The 16,498-nt window shown below is 44.5% G+C and overlaps 1 protein-coding gene across 3 annotated transcripts in view; it reads right to left on the bottom strand.

Moving 5' to 3' along the window:
* Positions 1 to 16,498, bottom strand: part of ZNF839 (zinc finger protein 839) — a 188,160-nt gene that overhangs the window by 75,494 nt on the left and 96,168 nt on the right. The gene's annotated exons all lie outside the window — the stretch shown is intronic.

The following is a 16,498-nucleotide window of genomic DNA, read 5'->3' as shown; positions in this document are numbered from 1 at the left end:
GTGACCATTTGGACTTATTATTCTTATTGGCACCCCGCACAGACAGAAAGAGCATTCAGTTTTTAAACGAAATCTAAGGTCAAATAAAATGGCAAATGGAAAGTTTTCTGCAATTTAGTGCAGCGGTTGCAACCAACACTAGAAAACATGAGCAACTCTGACTTAGTTCAAACAGTGCTGGATTCCTGGGTGGACCGGCTTTAGAACTGGTGGTGCCCAGTGCCACAATGTTTTTTGGCACCCCCCCTCACAATGACCACCTCCGACACGGATACCCTCCCTACTACCCTTCAACAGTCTCCATAACCACTCTCTCTCAGATGCATTTAATACATTTTATAGCGTCACTCATAAAAGTGAAGGCAGGGGGGGGGGGGGGTCAAAAGGGCGAGGCCGGGACAGAGAGCCAGGCACAGCTGAGGCAGGCAGGGCCAGCAGGACTAGGCAGGGACACTTTAGGAACCACGGACCTATTGGTATTGTAAATGACAATGCCTTTTATTATTGCAGGTTTTTTGAACACATAAATAAAAGGCATTGTCATTTACAATGCCAATAGCTCAAAATCTCACAATTGCGAGACGTATTGCATTGCATTGTCTCAAGCAAAGTGAGTTACATATACATTCTGCCTCTCTCCATAAAATTGGCTGCAGTTTTTGAACAATAGAAGTACTGTGGGGGAGAGAAACCGCAGACACACCCCACAACTGTTAGTCACAGAGCCAAGCAGAGCTGAAGGCACATTCTTTGTAAGAACCGAGAAGGAAGGCCACTGTCTTAAGGCGAGACCTCGAGTGTTGTGCTTGGAAAAGGGCCCTGCTCTCAGTTTCTCCTGCACATTCTAGCTTCACCCAACAAACCATAGAAAAAGATTTGGCAAATTGACACAATTTAAAAAAAAAAAAAAGAAAACAGGGTAGCTTTACTGAATGGACAGTAGTGAATGAACGGCGAAATCTCAAACCTGAAATGGTGGTTGAGTGGCACACTTTACAAATTAAAGAATTAAAGGTTTCTGAAGGTCCTGGAAAATTAGGCAGACGCCTGAGGTATTTATCTACCAACAGTAACAACCCCCCTCGCAAAGGAGCTATTTATTTTTCCTTTTGGAATTCTAAAAGCATCTTGCCAAGTCGGAAGTCTTCACAGCCCAGGCTTTATGTACATGCATGCAGGCTGTGTTTTTGTAGTTGCGGGCATTATAATCCTGTTTCGCCAAAATCAGGCTACATGCCCTGTCTTGGAGCACGGCACACACAGCGTGTTTCACTGCTGACATGTAAACACTGCCCGTTTCCTTTTGTGATTTCTGATACTCGAAAATACAGCTCCATCATGTAGAATGTACGTGTACGTGTACTTTGTATGCTCTTGTAGCCTGCACACGTCACTTTTTCCTTTTATAATGTATCGTTTGCTACCTCTTGTATTTATAATAGCAGCTGCCAGCCAGTATTGAGGCCTGGAGAGGAGGGTTGGCGCAGGGCTGTCATACATGTAGATTGGCCATTAACCTTACTTTGTAGTGCTAGAGTCGAATATTTCGTGTAATGAATTCCAGTCCTCCTCTCCTATTCTAGGCATTTCTTATCATGGACACCTTCGCAAAGTAAGGCATTTATGTCAAACCACTTGTCTCACAAGAATAAATGCATTTCATGCTATTTAAGCGATTGCTTCTATTCCAGTCACGTCATTGCTGCTTTGATAAGACCGAACCTTAATTGGAAAATGTTACGGTTTTAAAGTTGAATGTCTATTTCCTTCTCGGGTTACTGTCACCACGGCAAGACAAACGCTATGTGTGTTTCTTTCTACATGATTACAATGCCTTTGCAAAGATTAGGCAGTAAATACTGGACACTGGAGATAGCAAATCAGAAATGTTTCCGTAATTAAATTGCGTCATATACTTATCTAATGACTCTTAGCTGATGTGGACTTCATTTACATTCTTTGCTTTCTTTATTTTTTATAATATTGTAGTGTGATTTTTTTTCCCATGAAAATTGATTACAACGCATTTTTGGGAACTGATCTCACTCGACAGTTACAATGCATGGACAATCGCGCAGCTAGTTGATGCATATGTTGATCTGGTAGATAAAATAGGGTTTGAAGGGCGTTTTCATACAGCCCGGCCCGCCCCTTCTAAAAGTTACGGCAGTCGGAGTGCAAAGTTATATCTGCCCCAGGCCTCAATCTGCCATACCAAGATCTATAAGACATGTTTCAACTCCTTGTTATGGCAGTTGGAGACTGCAAATGTATATCTATCCAAGGCCTCAACCTGCCATATTGAGAACCATTAAACACAAGACATCTTTCAACTCTCTAGCTGCGAAGCGCTCTGACACCTTCGCTTCGGGTAAAGTCCGCGCTATATAAAAACGCATTAAAGAAATAAATACGTCTCAACAGGACCCACAGGAATCCCTCCCAAGACAGTCCCAACAACTTCACTTACCTGATGTTGGAAGAGGGTCCTACAAGAAGACGGCGGGCGGCAGAAGACGGCGGGCGGCAGAAGACGGCGGGCGGCAGAAGACGGCAGCATTAACTTCCTGCAAACGACCGAGCTGCGTATGAGTAATGGAGACTGCATACGACGCGTATACGTACGCACGCAATGGCGGCAGTGCGCCTCTTGGGACAAACCATGTCCCCAGTTTTTGCGGGTGAGTTCACATTGTGGTCGCGGCGCCCCTGGCTCCTCATTACGGCGCACCGGGGTGCCGCGGCGCACACTTTGGGAACCATTAGAAGACTGCATGCATAGTGGATAGGGTGTTTGAAGCAGTCCATGTGCTAAGGCCTGGCTCACTGCATGAGTACTTGGGTACTGACTGAATGATTAGAGTACTGCAAGGAGAGTGCCTGGGTGAATTTATAAGTGTTTGGGTTTTTGTGCAGTTTTTAAAAACAATTCAGATGGGTACTGGTGGTAACTGACTCTGACTAACCAGTCCAAGAGCCAGTGGTATGCTAAAAGACACTTAGAATACAGTTAAAACACCTACATACACTAGGGAACACTATGCGTTGGAGTACCCCTGTGATTAGAATGACCTCCTCTGTAAGCCCATAGTACATAATAGGGCAGGGGGATTAAAACTACCTCTTAAAACGCGCCACAGGGCGCATTTGCACACTGGTGAAAGGGGGGGGGGGGCAGAGCTGACGTGTGCAAACACGCCCTGTGGCCGTTTTAATTTGGTGGATAAAGTCCCCTTGAATCTGGAGTGTCCCTTGGGTCCAACTAGCTCACCAGGTATGTCCAGTTAGTGCCACAGAGCTGCGTTGCAGAGAGGTGTAAAAAGTGGCACGGCCTAGACCACCTCTCTGTAACGCAGCGCAGTGGCGCTTACTGGAAGCACCTGGTGGACTAGTTGGCCCCCAGGAGCCCTCAGGATTGAAGGCGAATTATTTCCCCATCTTAAAACCCGCCACGGAGCGTGTTTTCACAATGGTGAAGGAAGGGGGCGTGGCCTGAGGTGACATGTCTGCAAACACGCCCTGTGGCGCGTTTTAAGTTGGAAAATTAATTCCTCATCAATCCTGAGAGTCCCTGGGGGCCAACTAGCCCACCAGGTACCTCCAGTATGCGCCAGAAAGTTGCGTTGCAGAGAGGTGTTCAGAGGGCACGCCCATTTTTACAATACTCTGCAACGCAGCTCCGTGGCGCTTACTGAAGTTACCTGGTGGGCTAGTTGGCCCCCAGGGACCCTCAGGATTGAAGAGGTATTAATTCCTCAACTTAAAACGCGCCATAGGGCGGGTTTGCACACATGTCACCTCAGGCCCCGCCCCCTCCCTTCACCACTGTGCAAACGCGGCCCGTGGCATGTTTTAAGTTGGGGGATTAACTCCCCTTGAATTCTGAGGGTCCCTGGGGAAATCTCGCCATTTTCCGACTGTATGTAGTAGTTTAAACTCACTCATTTGCCAGCCACAAAAGGAATTTCACATATGCATCTGATCATCTTTTAACTACTGTGGTTCAATTTACTTTAGCTTGGGCTGAACATTGGGCCATTTCTTGTTTGATCCACTCAGGATGATTCCATTCATCATCACTCAGTGAAAATATGGGAAGACCATGATAAAAAAAACATGACTGACTTTTGTGTCAGCTTTGTCTTCTATCTCACTTAATCTCGGACAATCCTTGGGATTACTGAGAGAAGCTCAATCAACAGGGTTACCACGACCCTTAACAAGGTTGTGCTGGTTAGATTAATTAGACCTCAGCACAATTATTGTTCTGCTCATTGTTTCTCCTATGACTTAGGCCTCATGATAACTGTTTGTAAACAATCAGAATGATCTTGGTGCACTGCCTAGCACATCAAATATTCTCAAAGTTATAAGGAATATAAAAAAAATTATCATAGTTGCATGGCCATAGTACCGTCACTATAGCATTAAAAATGCTTCCACCACCACTCAAGAAGTGGTTTGTACTGTGAAAGAACTGCCAAACACATACTTTTTGGATACTTCCAACCTTGCCTCTCTTCACTTTTGTGGTAGGTCTATTTACTTTTTTCTTCATGAAAATTGTTAAATCATGCAACTTGCATTTCATATTTTTGGGTGAGGAGTCTTCCCCTTTAAGGTTTCCGTCTTAAATCCTGTGATCAACTCACTATTCCCAAGGCTTGCAAAGAACTTCTTCCTTTCAAGTTGTCACTTTTGGATCCATTTCTCAATAGACATCATAGGAAGGTGCCAAACATTGCTGCTCCAGCTTTTTGAAATCCTGTTAACTCTTCATTAAGCACAGCAACTGTTCCCATAACTCTAAGGGGAGCCCTAATCAAAAGGTCGTCCTCTGGACGTTAAGGATCTTTCAAAATGTTGTCCAACACTTTAACTTCCTGCATGAGCAAAAATCATGGTGTAGGCTGCATTCTTCTTTCTTGGCCCATTTCTCCAACAATCTTAGTTAGGACATCAGAGAGCTGGTTTCAGATGTTCTTGGATTCATTTTGTCCAGTAGGTGTGAATTCAAATGAGACTTGTGGGAAGCTACCTAAGCATTGACAGAAAACATCAATAGAACAATGTATTTAGACAAGAGGAAAACTGCTGATATTTGCGACGGAGGGGTTTGAGATAACTCTCTCTGCAACCTAGCAGTGACAGTGTAGAGATGGCCTTGTCACTTAAACATGTATTTATTTTCGACATCCCTTAAGGAAAAGCGAAATGCGGAAGTAACATTTCTCTATAAATCTACTTTATGCTTCACATAAGTGGAACATCAGTAGGAATTTTTTTGGGAATGTGTTCAGAATGTATGTTTTCTGCAGATAGAGTTTGAGTGTTGCATGGGAATAGCAGAAAATTAATTGGAGATGTTCTTCTCATGGATTGGCAGGGACATTCCTTTATGTTTTGGCACAAATACATCTGATACTTCTGAAAATTCCATCTCTTTCAAGTCCACACTAATCCTAATAGATGCTTTTGGTCTTTCCAAAAATGTTTTATAGATGAACATCTGCTCTGAAAGAACAACTTTGTAACTTCGTGACACTGCACATTTGTGATTACAGCAAGGAGGTCTGATTCTCATCCTTCCCAGCAATTAGTGAACCCTGTATGCCGGATTCCCAGACAACTAACCTTTTAACATTTGAACAAATCACGTGATAAGATGCCCATTATATATGGCCGAGACTTATACTAGGAGACATTGCAGAAGGCACAACTCAAAGTATCATCATTAAATGATGGTTCTTGAGAATTTCCCAATCAGCATACTCGGAAACTAAAATGGATTCATTCAAACATTAAAATTTTAACGTGTGAAATAAGCTGGATGAATGGACTACTGTATTAGTGGTAATCACCTGTACCAGAAGGTTCATATCAAGCTCTTTCCATTAAGAGCCTTACATTGTCATTCACATGGAGAAGGATATCTTCAGTTAAGTCCCTTCCTGCATTCACAATTCCACAAACACTTTTGCTTCGAAGCTCAAAATTCTTTCAGAGTGACAGATTGAGCCCCGCCTGCTAGTGCAGGAAAGACCAAACTAGTTGGAGCGTGAGCAAGAACGAACATTACTTAAATCACCCTGTTTTCCCATTGAGCATATGCAATGTGTGGTCCTCTATATTTAGAAGCGCTTGAATTAACAGTACTAAAGAGGAAGCGCTAGTCAGGGACTGTAGATTCCAGAAAGAAGTCAAACAGTCCAGGCAATTTTATCTTCATCACTAGGCAACACTCTGCACAATACTGGCAGGCAAGGGAGCACAGGAGATGTAGCTAAGCAGATGTCCTGACAGGATGTGGGGCACAGGTAAAACAAAAAACAAAAAAAACAAAAACAGACCAGTGCACCTGAATCAACAATCAATTGCCACCAATTGATAATCTCCTCATACCCTGGTTTGAAGGGGGTGAGTGGCTTTGGGGGTCGGGGTGTGAGTGGTGGCCATCTTGAATGTAAATGGTGGTACTCCATGGGAGCACACTCCTGGGTAGAAGAGTCTTATCTTCTGCCACACATCAGGAAATTAAGTAAGATCCCAAGTTGACTTGCATACATGTCAAGTTCACTGAGTGGAATTCATTTAATGGGCCATAAATTGATAACGGAAAGGATGGTAGAGGTGGACGAACCTGAAGTAATCACCACAGAACAGGTAAGTGTGGAAACACGATGTTTAATGACAGTCCGTCTCCACAGCTTCCAGGGAACTGTCGCAGCAGCCCCTTGGATTCAAACAGTAACATTCTAAAGCTCTATGGGTGACATCACAGCTCAGTGAAATAGGTAACAGTTCAACAGATTACTACAACATTTCCCTTCTTTCATAAAAAATTGAAGAAGTAATAAGAAGAAGCTGGGAAGAAAAGCAAGGCAGGCAAAGGTGTAGAGAGTAAATAGGTAAGTATAGGAAAAGATGAGAAATAAGTCAGGAAGGATTGACAAGAGAAAAATTACATCCGGTGTTGATAAAAGACTAGCAGAAATCAGAAAACAAAACTAATAGGAACTACAGATCCATGCGTTTAGGAGGGACACTCCTACGCACAGCAGGAGAATAGGGAATAGGTTGACCAGAACGACCTTGATCTTGAGACAGACCCAAATCATTATTCTTCTCATCACCACTCCCAAGTCTCAGTTTGAGGACCACATTTTTGGGAATTTTGGAAACTCTAGAACAGTTCCACCAATTCTTTCCATTGACCCCGACAGCAAAATGTGAAATAGCATCCACCTTGACAGGAGGACTGAACTTGGACAAACCCTTTGGTATTTTAACAGGTAGCTTGATTTTGACCCAATCACCAACAAAAATCTTTGAATCATACGAAAGTTTGATTAGATTACTGAAAGCATCATACGTGGTCGTGTTTGTGCCCAACTCAGAATCATGGGAACCAAACACAATGCTATTGGATGTCCCCACCTTCGAACGCAAATCCCACTTTCTCATCCATGCAGGACAAGTATCGAAGGTAGCAATTCTCCCACGCAACAATTCAAAAGGGCTTTTCCCCATGACTTGGCTGGGGGTTGTGCGATAGGCCCATAACATGCTACGGACAGCTTTCTTGATGTCAACACCATTAGACAAAGCCCACTGCACGCACTCAACTAGGATACGATTCATGCGCTCAATGAAACCATTGGCCTGGGGATGATAAAGGGCCACACGGCGGTGCAAAATGCCAGACTGGGATAGAAACTGCGACATTTCATTATAGATAAATTGCACCTCATTATCGGAGACAATCTCCTTGGGAAAACCTTCCCTGGCAAACAAACTTTGGAAAAAACGAATGACCTCTCTAGTGTTGGGCTCAACCATAAAATGGAGTTCCCACCACTTGCTATCATAGTCCGCTACAACCAAGGCAAATTTGTACCTATGGGGAAGGGCATTGAAAGGCCCTACAAAATCAACAGCCAACTCCATCCACGGTTCAGTGGGTGGTATAACAACTTGCACAGGAGGAGCGGCTATCTTGATGACCTTGTCACTCGAGCAGCACATGACACATTCCTTAACGACCTCATCAATCTGTCTGTCCATTGAAGGCAACCAGTACATCGAACAAATTCTTCTCTTGGTGCTAGTTTGACCCAAGTGACCCTCGTGGCCCAGAGTGATGATGCGTGACCTCAAGGATTCAGGTGGTACAAACTTGTCACCACGCAGAATTAACTCACCCCCCTCCAAGTTAAGTTCAATGGAAAGCTTGGAAAAGGGTTGAAGCTCAGCATCTAGATGCTTCTCTTTGGGCCATCCACCAACGATGTGATCTTTCACTCTCCTTAAAACAGAGTCTGTTTGCATAGCGTCAAACCACTCCTTTTCTGAGAAACTTCCCACACTACAAACATCCAACTGCGGCAATCAAGCATTCCTCATCATCATCACCAGCACACAACTCCTCTTGAATAAGTGGAAGGGGTGATCTTGAAATGAAATCTGCTCTGACGTTTTTCCCTCCAGGGATGTGCGCAACATCAAAGTTGTATTGCAAGAATTTGGAACTCAATCTCGCTATCTTAGGAGAATGCTCTTTAACAATGTGAGCGTTGAGTATAGGAATGAGAGGCTTGTGATCCGGAAGTAACTTGAAGTCCTTTCCCCAAAGAAAACACAAACTTTTAACAGCCCAGCAACAAGCCAACAACTCTCTTTCTATGATAGAGTAGTTTTTCTCACTAGGGCGCAAAGCAGAGGAAGCAAACCCAATGGAATGCTCCTTACCCTGTCTCAATTGGGTAATCATACCCCCCAATCCATCAAGACTTGCATCAACCAATACAATACACACTGTAGATGTGGGTCAAATGGTGTAAGGATCTTACACGTACCTAACTCTTCCTTATTGCGAAGAAACTCATTCTGGCACACCTTGTCCCACACAAAAACAACCTTTCTTTTAAGAAGCTCACGCAAATGGACCGTCTTGGCAGCAAAATTGGGGATGAATTTGGAATAAAACTCACACACTCCAGGAATGAGGAAACTTGTTTCTTTGTTTTTGGACAGGGAGCATTGCGGATAGCCTCAATCAAACCTTCTCTTGGTTGAATTCCTTGCCCTGAAATACGATGTCCCAGGTAATCAATGGACTCCTGTCCAAACACACACTTACGCTTGTTAGCTACAATGCCTCTCTCTTGTAACCTATGTAGGACTTTCGAAAGCCATCTGTCATGAGAGATTCTACACCTCCCGCCAACCAGAATGTCATCTTGGAAAACAACAGTATCCTCCCAACCCTCTAGAACCTTTTCCATCACATGTTGAAAGGCTGAAGCAGCAGAAGCACGCCCAAAGGGCATTCTCCTAAATTGAAACGTGCCAATGGGGGGAGATAAACGTGGTCACATGCTTACAAACTGGATCCAATACCACCTGATGGTAAGCGGATGAGAGATCTGTTTTAGAAAAGAACTTGCATCAATATGTTGAGTCCTTTCTTTGCAACATACACTTTCCCCGAAATACACCTCCCTTTGAAAACTAAGCTAGATTGAAAGAACCCTTTTAGCTCAATTCTCCTGCCCTCATAGGATACAGGATTCCAATCGGGTGCTTCTAACGGCTAGTCCTGCCACACACTTTCAAACAATTCTTCGGTGACCATGGTCATACGCGCCCCTGAATCAACCAAACATGGAGTGGACTTACCATCCACAATCACCTCCACCACTGGATCAACACACTCATCAGCATCATCTTTAATGACTACAATGAGATCTGTCAAAGAACTCACCACGTCGCCGACTTGTTCACCATTGTCTACATCATCATGAACAGAGTTAACAAAATTTCCCTTTGACATACACATCTTCGCAAAATGCCCAAGTTTGCCGCATTTGCGACATGAAGCATTCTTAGCCGGACAAATGCGAGAGTTGGGATAGTGGGGGAAAAAAAAAAAAAAGATTTCATGCACATATTTTTCTGTGAACTGGGCTTCTTGTCAGGCCTGTAAGAAGTGTTTTTGTTACCACCTCATAACATTAGCTTGTTTATCGGCTTGATCTTTATGTTCTTTCACTACCCCAACACTTGTTTTGTCAGGTTTCAATTCTTTAGATGCTGACTGAAACAGTTCTATACTTTTTACAATAGTGATGGTCTCTTGTAACTATGGATTTTTTAGCATCAATAACTTCTCTTGCAATTTTTTACCTCTGCAATGAGCTACAATTTGGTCCCCTATAAGTTGTGATGAAAACTGCTCAAATTCACATTCAGATACGAGGATACGCAACGCAGCAACATATGATACAATACTTTCATCATTTTCCTGTTCTCTAGTAAAACATGTATGTCTCGCCACAACAAGACTGACTTCTACATCAAATTGTTTCTCAAGCATAGCTACTGCTTGGTCATACTCGTTGAGAGGTTCCTCCCTTCAGGAACTTCCAAAGGGGGTAAGTTCTCTAAAACAGCTTGACCCTCTAAACCTAAATTGTGTTTCAAAATGAATTTTCTACGTTCGGCGCTAAATCTAAGACCCCCATGGCTCCTAAATACTTGGTAAAAGCTCTATACCAAACCTTCCATCCTACCCGAGGGTCTCCTGGAAGCTGTAAAAACGGAGGGGGTGCTTGGACACTTTGCATTTTGAACTAAACTTTCAAAAAAAATCTAAATCAAACAGAATAGGGTGAATACAATGAGCAAGCAGAAATAACTGAAACCAAATTTTGACCTGAGGGAGAACGCAGAATAATAATACTAATAAATCACCTTAAGGCAGTAAAATGTAGGGAGCGTACAGTATAAAAAAAAATACGTTAGAGTCACCCGGTGCACTAAATCAAAGTTTAAGGACAACAGTTGCAGATACTTTAGAGTTACACGGTGCACTAAATCACTGTTAAAAAGGACAATAACTGCTGACAAGTGCTCATGGAATAATTATGTGTTTAGAGACCACCTAAAGTTATTTTTTTTTCAATACAAAAACAAAGATAGTGCAGTAGGAAAAAAAAAAAAGTACTTGAGGACAGCTGCGCCTGGAAGATCGATTTTCCCCCAAACAAACACCAGACAGATGTCCGAATGCTGTAGACACTCCTCTTCAAGGATAGACGCAGTAGACCGAGAACTCCTCTTCTGCGCTAAACGCGCCACACGTCAGACACTGGTTGCCAGGGAAACACCTCACACACGGAGAACTCCCTCTTCAGCGTGAAACGCGCCACGTCAGACGCTGGTTGCCAAGGAAACACCGCATACCATATGGAACATTATTCTCCAGCGCGCCGTGCACGTCACACTTGACACGTCAGACATCCAACATTCTGACACGTCATCATTTGGAGCTGGGTCCCGATGGGGAAGGTCAAAAATCATGCAGTATCACTCAGGACACCAACAGACAAGAGTACCTTAGTAGTGTGACACTCCGCTCCTACCACCCGAACTCCAACGACGCTAAAAGAATGCACGAGGAATCCCAAAAACAAACAGCAACAAGTCTTTTCAGATACACCGGAAAAGCTGGTTTTTCACGAATTTCCAGGATAGTCGCAGAAGAAATGGTTCACCCCACACCAGGACCGACGTCCCACTGATGTTAAAACAAAGGTGAACCACCGCCAGAGGATAGCTTGAGAAAATGAATCCGTCAGCTGTCACTCCTCATCTGACCTGACAGTTGCTGGACCATGAGCAGAAAACGGATATGTTAGCTGTCACTCCTGACTTGACAGCAGCTGCATACTTGAACCAAACGAGACTGCTGCACACGTGGGTGAAGACATCGAACGGTCAGGCCAACTCGTCGCCAAATTTGAAGTAATCACCACAGAACAGTTAAGTGTGGGAACACGATGTTTAATGACCGTTCGTCTTAACAGCATCCAGGGAACTGTCGCAGCAGCCCCTTGGAGTCGAACAGTAACATTCTAATGCTCTATGGGTGACACCACAGCTCAGTGAAACAGGTAGTTCAACAGATTACTACAGAACCACTGAAAGCTTGAGCCAGATGCGTGGCTCTGGCTGGATCATCTCGAAGTCCTCTTGGAACCTAGAGTCCAAAACAAGCAGACCTTTCACAGGAGGCCATGTCACTTAGTGGCTACAGTTGATGGCGATGCATCATGGGGAATCACGTTCAAATCTCGGCCTTGACGTCACATTCTGTAAATCCAGCATATCTGCTTGTGTCATAAAAAATAGTATTAAGCAATCTGTGTCTGTTGTGAAGGGCTAGTTATGTCCGTGGGCAAGGTTAGAGCTAAGTGAAACTGTCAAAAACAAAATGTGGATTCTGTCTGTCACCCACATTGTAATCTCATCCTCCAAAAACTAAGGACATAACATTAACCTTTGATGTAAGAAAGATATCCGAGTGGCAAAACTGCATAGCATGAAACTGGAAACTCTGCCACCAATTCCAGCTTCCCCGCTTGGCCAAATTGAATGATCCTAAGCAAATACGGTCATAAAGCTTCCTTTCTGTTTCTGACCACAGGGCCTGGCTTGGTATTGTGCTGCAGTCACCCAAGCTTGCTGCTCCTGCCCCCCTCATCTTTCCCATCAATCGTCCAAGTCCATGACCCTGCTCCCTCATTACAGCTGTGTGCGGCTGTTGTTCTGCAACTGCCCTTCCCACCTACCCTAAACATTTAGTTTGCTGCCCCATCTACCGTCTCCCTACCCTCTGTTGTACGAGTCCATGCACCATCCGCCTCCCTCCTGCCCTGCATGGTCAGATATGCTGCCACTGCCCTCCATTTAGCTTGATGTCCCTGCCCACTCCTCCTGCCCTCCATTGCCCAGTTCCAAGTCCCCCATCATTGCCCACCTGCTCAGCGTCTGTGCTTAGCTTGCTGCCCCTACTCTCCTTCCCCTGCCCTGCGATGTCTGTGTGCATGACCCTGCTCCCTCCTTTTTGCCCACCATATTCCATGGACCTGCCACAGGTCCTCCTATGTACTCTGAGTGTTCTGTTGAGCTACCACTGCCTCTCCCACCTGCCTAACATGTCAGATGGCTGCCGCCAGTCCCTGCCAACTCTGCCATGCCTGTCCAATTACCATGCCACTATCCCCTCCCTCCAGTCCTCCATGGTCCATTTTGCTGCCATGCCCTTCTACCCTCCATGCTCTGTTGTGCTGCAACTGCTCCTCCTGCCTGCCCTGCGTGGTCTGTTGTGAAGCCCCTTCACCATCCTTCTTTTGTCCGTGTCCAGCCCCTACCCCTCCCTTCTGTCCTCCATGGTCCTTTGTGAATTCCCCTGCCCCTTCCATCTTGCACACCATGGGCGTTGTGCTGCCACCAACCCTCCCACTTGCCATGCATGATCTTCTGTGCTGCCACCTCCCTCCCACCTGCCCTGTGTGGTCAGCTTGCTGCCCACTGACCCCCTTCCACCTTCCCTCTGTTATCATTGTGTATGCCATTATAGTATCACTGTTGCCGTCCATGGTGTGCTGGGCTTCCAGTTCCCATCCTGCCTGCCCTCCATGGTCTACTTGCTGCTCCTGCCTTGCCTCTCTGCCCTCTGTTTTCCATTTGCAGATCCCTATCCCCTCCCTCCTGCATTGCCTGGTCAATTGTTTTGCCCCTGCCCTCTACCTTCTGCCCTTCATGGTCCGTTATGCTTTAACTGTCTCTCTGGTCTGGTCAGCTAGCTGCCCATGCCTTTTTTCCCCTCTGCTCTCTGTTGTCCATGTGCATAGCATGGCACTGTGCCTTCCCTATTGCTTTCCATGGTCTGTTGTGCTGCACTGCTGTCCTCCTTGCCCTGTGTGATGCATTGTGCCGCTCCAACCCTGACACCTGCCCTGTAAGGTCAGTTTGGTTCCCCTGCCCATCTCCCTCCAGCCCTCTGCTATCCGAATCCATGTCCCCTCCCCTATTCCTCCTGCCCTAAGTGATCCAATGTACCTTACTTTCCAACATTTTTAACTTGGTAAGGGCGAGATTTTGAAAAGAAAAAATACCTGGGGGATTTATTTACCCCATTGATGTGCATTGAAAAAGAGGAGATTTTTGGCAGGGGACTCAAAATCAAGCCAAAACGTAGGGAGTCTCCTGCCTGAATCGGGTCTATTGGGATGTATGGTTGTACTGCCACTGCCTCGTCCTTCTCCCCTCAATGGTCTTTTATATTGCCACAGCCTGCCTGTACTTCAAGGATTTGTTGCCCCTGCCACCCTTTCCCCTGCCCTCCATGGACTGTTGTGCTGCCACTGCTCCTCCCGCCTGCCCTGGGTGGTCAACTTGTTGCCTCTGCACCCTCCTCCATGAGAAGGTCTTATTCCCATAGAAATTATGGTTAGTGCTCCAAACAACTAAAATGAGGACATATTTTCTGAGTTCTCAAACAGTGAAAAAGCACTCCTAAAGAATTTGTATTTATGTTTTTTTATCCAGTGGATCACTTGATTATATGTTACACCTAATGGAGAAGCTGTGGTGTTACAGCCAGAACTGCAGACATTGCCACTGGGCAACCAGATTCGAGTTTCAGCGTCCGCTCGACATCCTGGGATTCTGGGCAAACAACTTAATCTCCCCATGCATAAAACCAAAATGAATTAGTCCTTGTGTAATGTAACGGATGCTCACGTAAAGCTCTCAAATACCTTTGGGTCAAGTCTGCGCTAAATAAAACTGGAATAAAACAAAAAACTGAAGTGTTTTGCACACTTCTGTCATTAGGCTACATTTGGGTGATATTTGTCCTATATTTGGGCTCTTTTTCTCCGATGGCCATCTTGGCAGACTTATTTGTTATGAAGCTCTCTAATTTCCTTATTTACTGCAGTATCCTCAGTAGAAAAAGCTTTACATTTTCCACTTGGATTCCATCAAGATGGCGTTCAGATGTGCCACACTTTTAGCATAAATTCAGACTGTTATCACTCTAGTTACTCAATCGAAAACAGTAGTAAAGCTGCTGATTACCAGGGACTTAACTGGCATTCTGCTGCTGGTGTTGAAAGTGCATGTTTCAGTCTGAATGTTAGAATGTTTTAATGAAGTAGAAGAGGAATGATATTTGAGAACTCATTTAAAATCTGTCCTAATTTTTCTTTCTACAGCACAAACCATAATTTCTATGACAAACTGAACCCCCTCATTTTATTCCTTTCTAAATTAAAGGTTTTAAGTTTTACCAGCTTGATTCAACCAACATGGCTTCAAGGGTGCCATACGTTTGTCGTAAGTAACACTGTAAGCACTCTAGTTGTTCTTTACAACACTCTGGGAGGCTGCAGTAGAATACAAGGGAATCAACTAACAGGCTGCTCCTGTTGGAAGTACATAATTTACTGAGAATGTCAGACTTCATTTTCATATGGCGGAGAAAGATAGTGTGAATTTGCAGAAAATATGCTCTCATTTTAGCTTCTGGAGCATCTTCCATAAACTCTGTGGGAAAATCATGAGAAAACAGTTTTCTCTCAAACTTGATTAATGACATCCCAGCAGAAAGCTTTTTCACAGAGTAAAATCACCTTAGAACACACCTCAATTGCTAAAAGGTGCATGGTACCTTCAACACATGATTTATATTGTAACACATGATTTATATTGCAACTAGAAAACAGTTATCTCCCTTTATATTTTCTCCTTTTTGTGACCAGCAAAACCTTTTCAATTGGGGTGCTATCATTTTTTCTGGTGGGATCCATGGATCCTGCGGAAGAAAAAAAAGCACAGACTCCCGACCTTCGCTAATTATTGGTCCTCGGCTGGGCCAGGTCCCGGGGGCATTTTTTTTTTTTTAAATAAGGGATGGGTGAGCCCGGGCCTTACCTCCTGGAGCTTAATATTGCCCAGGGGACCACCACCTCATCAGGGCTCTTTTTTTTTTATAAATGAGGGAACTCTCGGATTCCCCGCGCCCCGGGGACCGCCACCTCCTGGGGGCTTTATTTTACAACATTGCAGGGGGGGGCTGCGGACCCTCCCCCCCGCAGACCATCATCTCAGTTTACCCCTATCCAACCATCATTTTTTTGTTTGTGCCACCATTCCCCAAAACTATTCTGTATGTACAGAGGTGGGGCAAATTTGGGCGGCCACATACCAGGTACTGAGCTGTGACTAACTTCCATGGTAACCATTATTTTTGTTTTGTTAAGAGTGTGCGCTTCCACCATGTGGAGCTACTCTCCTTTTGAATTCTTCTGTAAGGACAGGTGGTGGCGATGTGTGAAAAAGCAGCAAACTCAACAATTTCTACATACCTTCTGCTAATGAAAGACCTTGAAGCACATTTAAATCTGTCACATGTAGAGAGCTAATATAAGTACTTAGCTCACTAGGCTAGACTGTCAATAATTCTGCTGTGCATGCCTCCCAGAGCTTAATTTGAACCACTGGTTACAGGTTGGACCCACTGGCACTCAATTTTGGGAACTAACACCTATTTTTTCCTTATCAGTCTTTGGCCACAACAAGAGAGAGGAAAAAACAGAAGGAAACTAGAAAGATAGGAAAAGAATGCCAATGGAAAAAAGCAGGGTTT

The sequence above is a fragment of the Triturus cristatus genome, chromosome 9, assembly GCF_964204655.1.
Source record: "Triturus cristatus chromosome 9, aTriCri1.1, whole genome shotgun sequence".
Lineage (NCBI taxonomy): Eukaryota > Metazoa > Chordata > Amphibia > Caudata > Salamandridae > Triturus > Triturus cristatus.
Note: the sequence above shows the minus strand (reverse complement) of the source record. Positions and strands in the feature narration are given on the sequence as shown.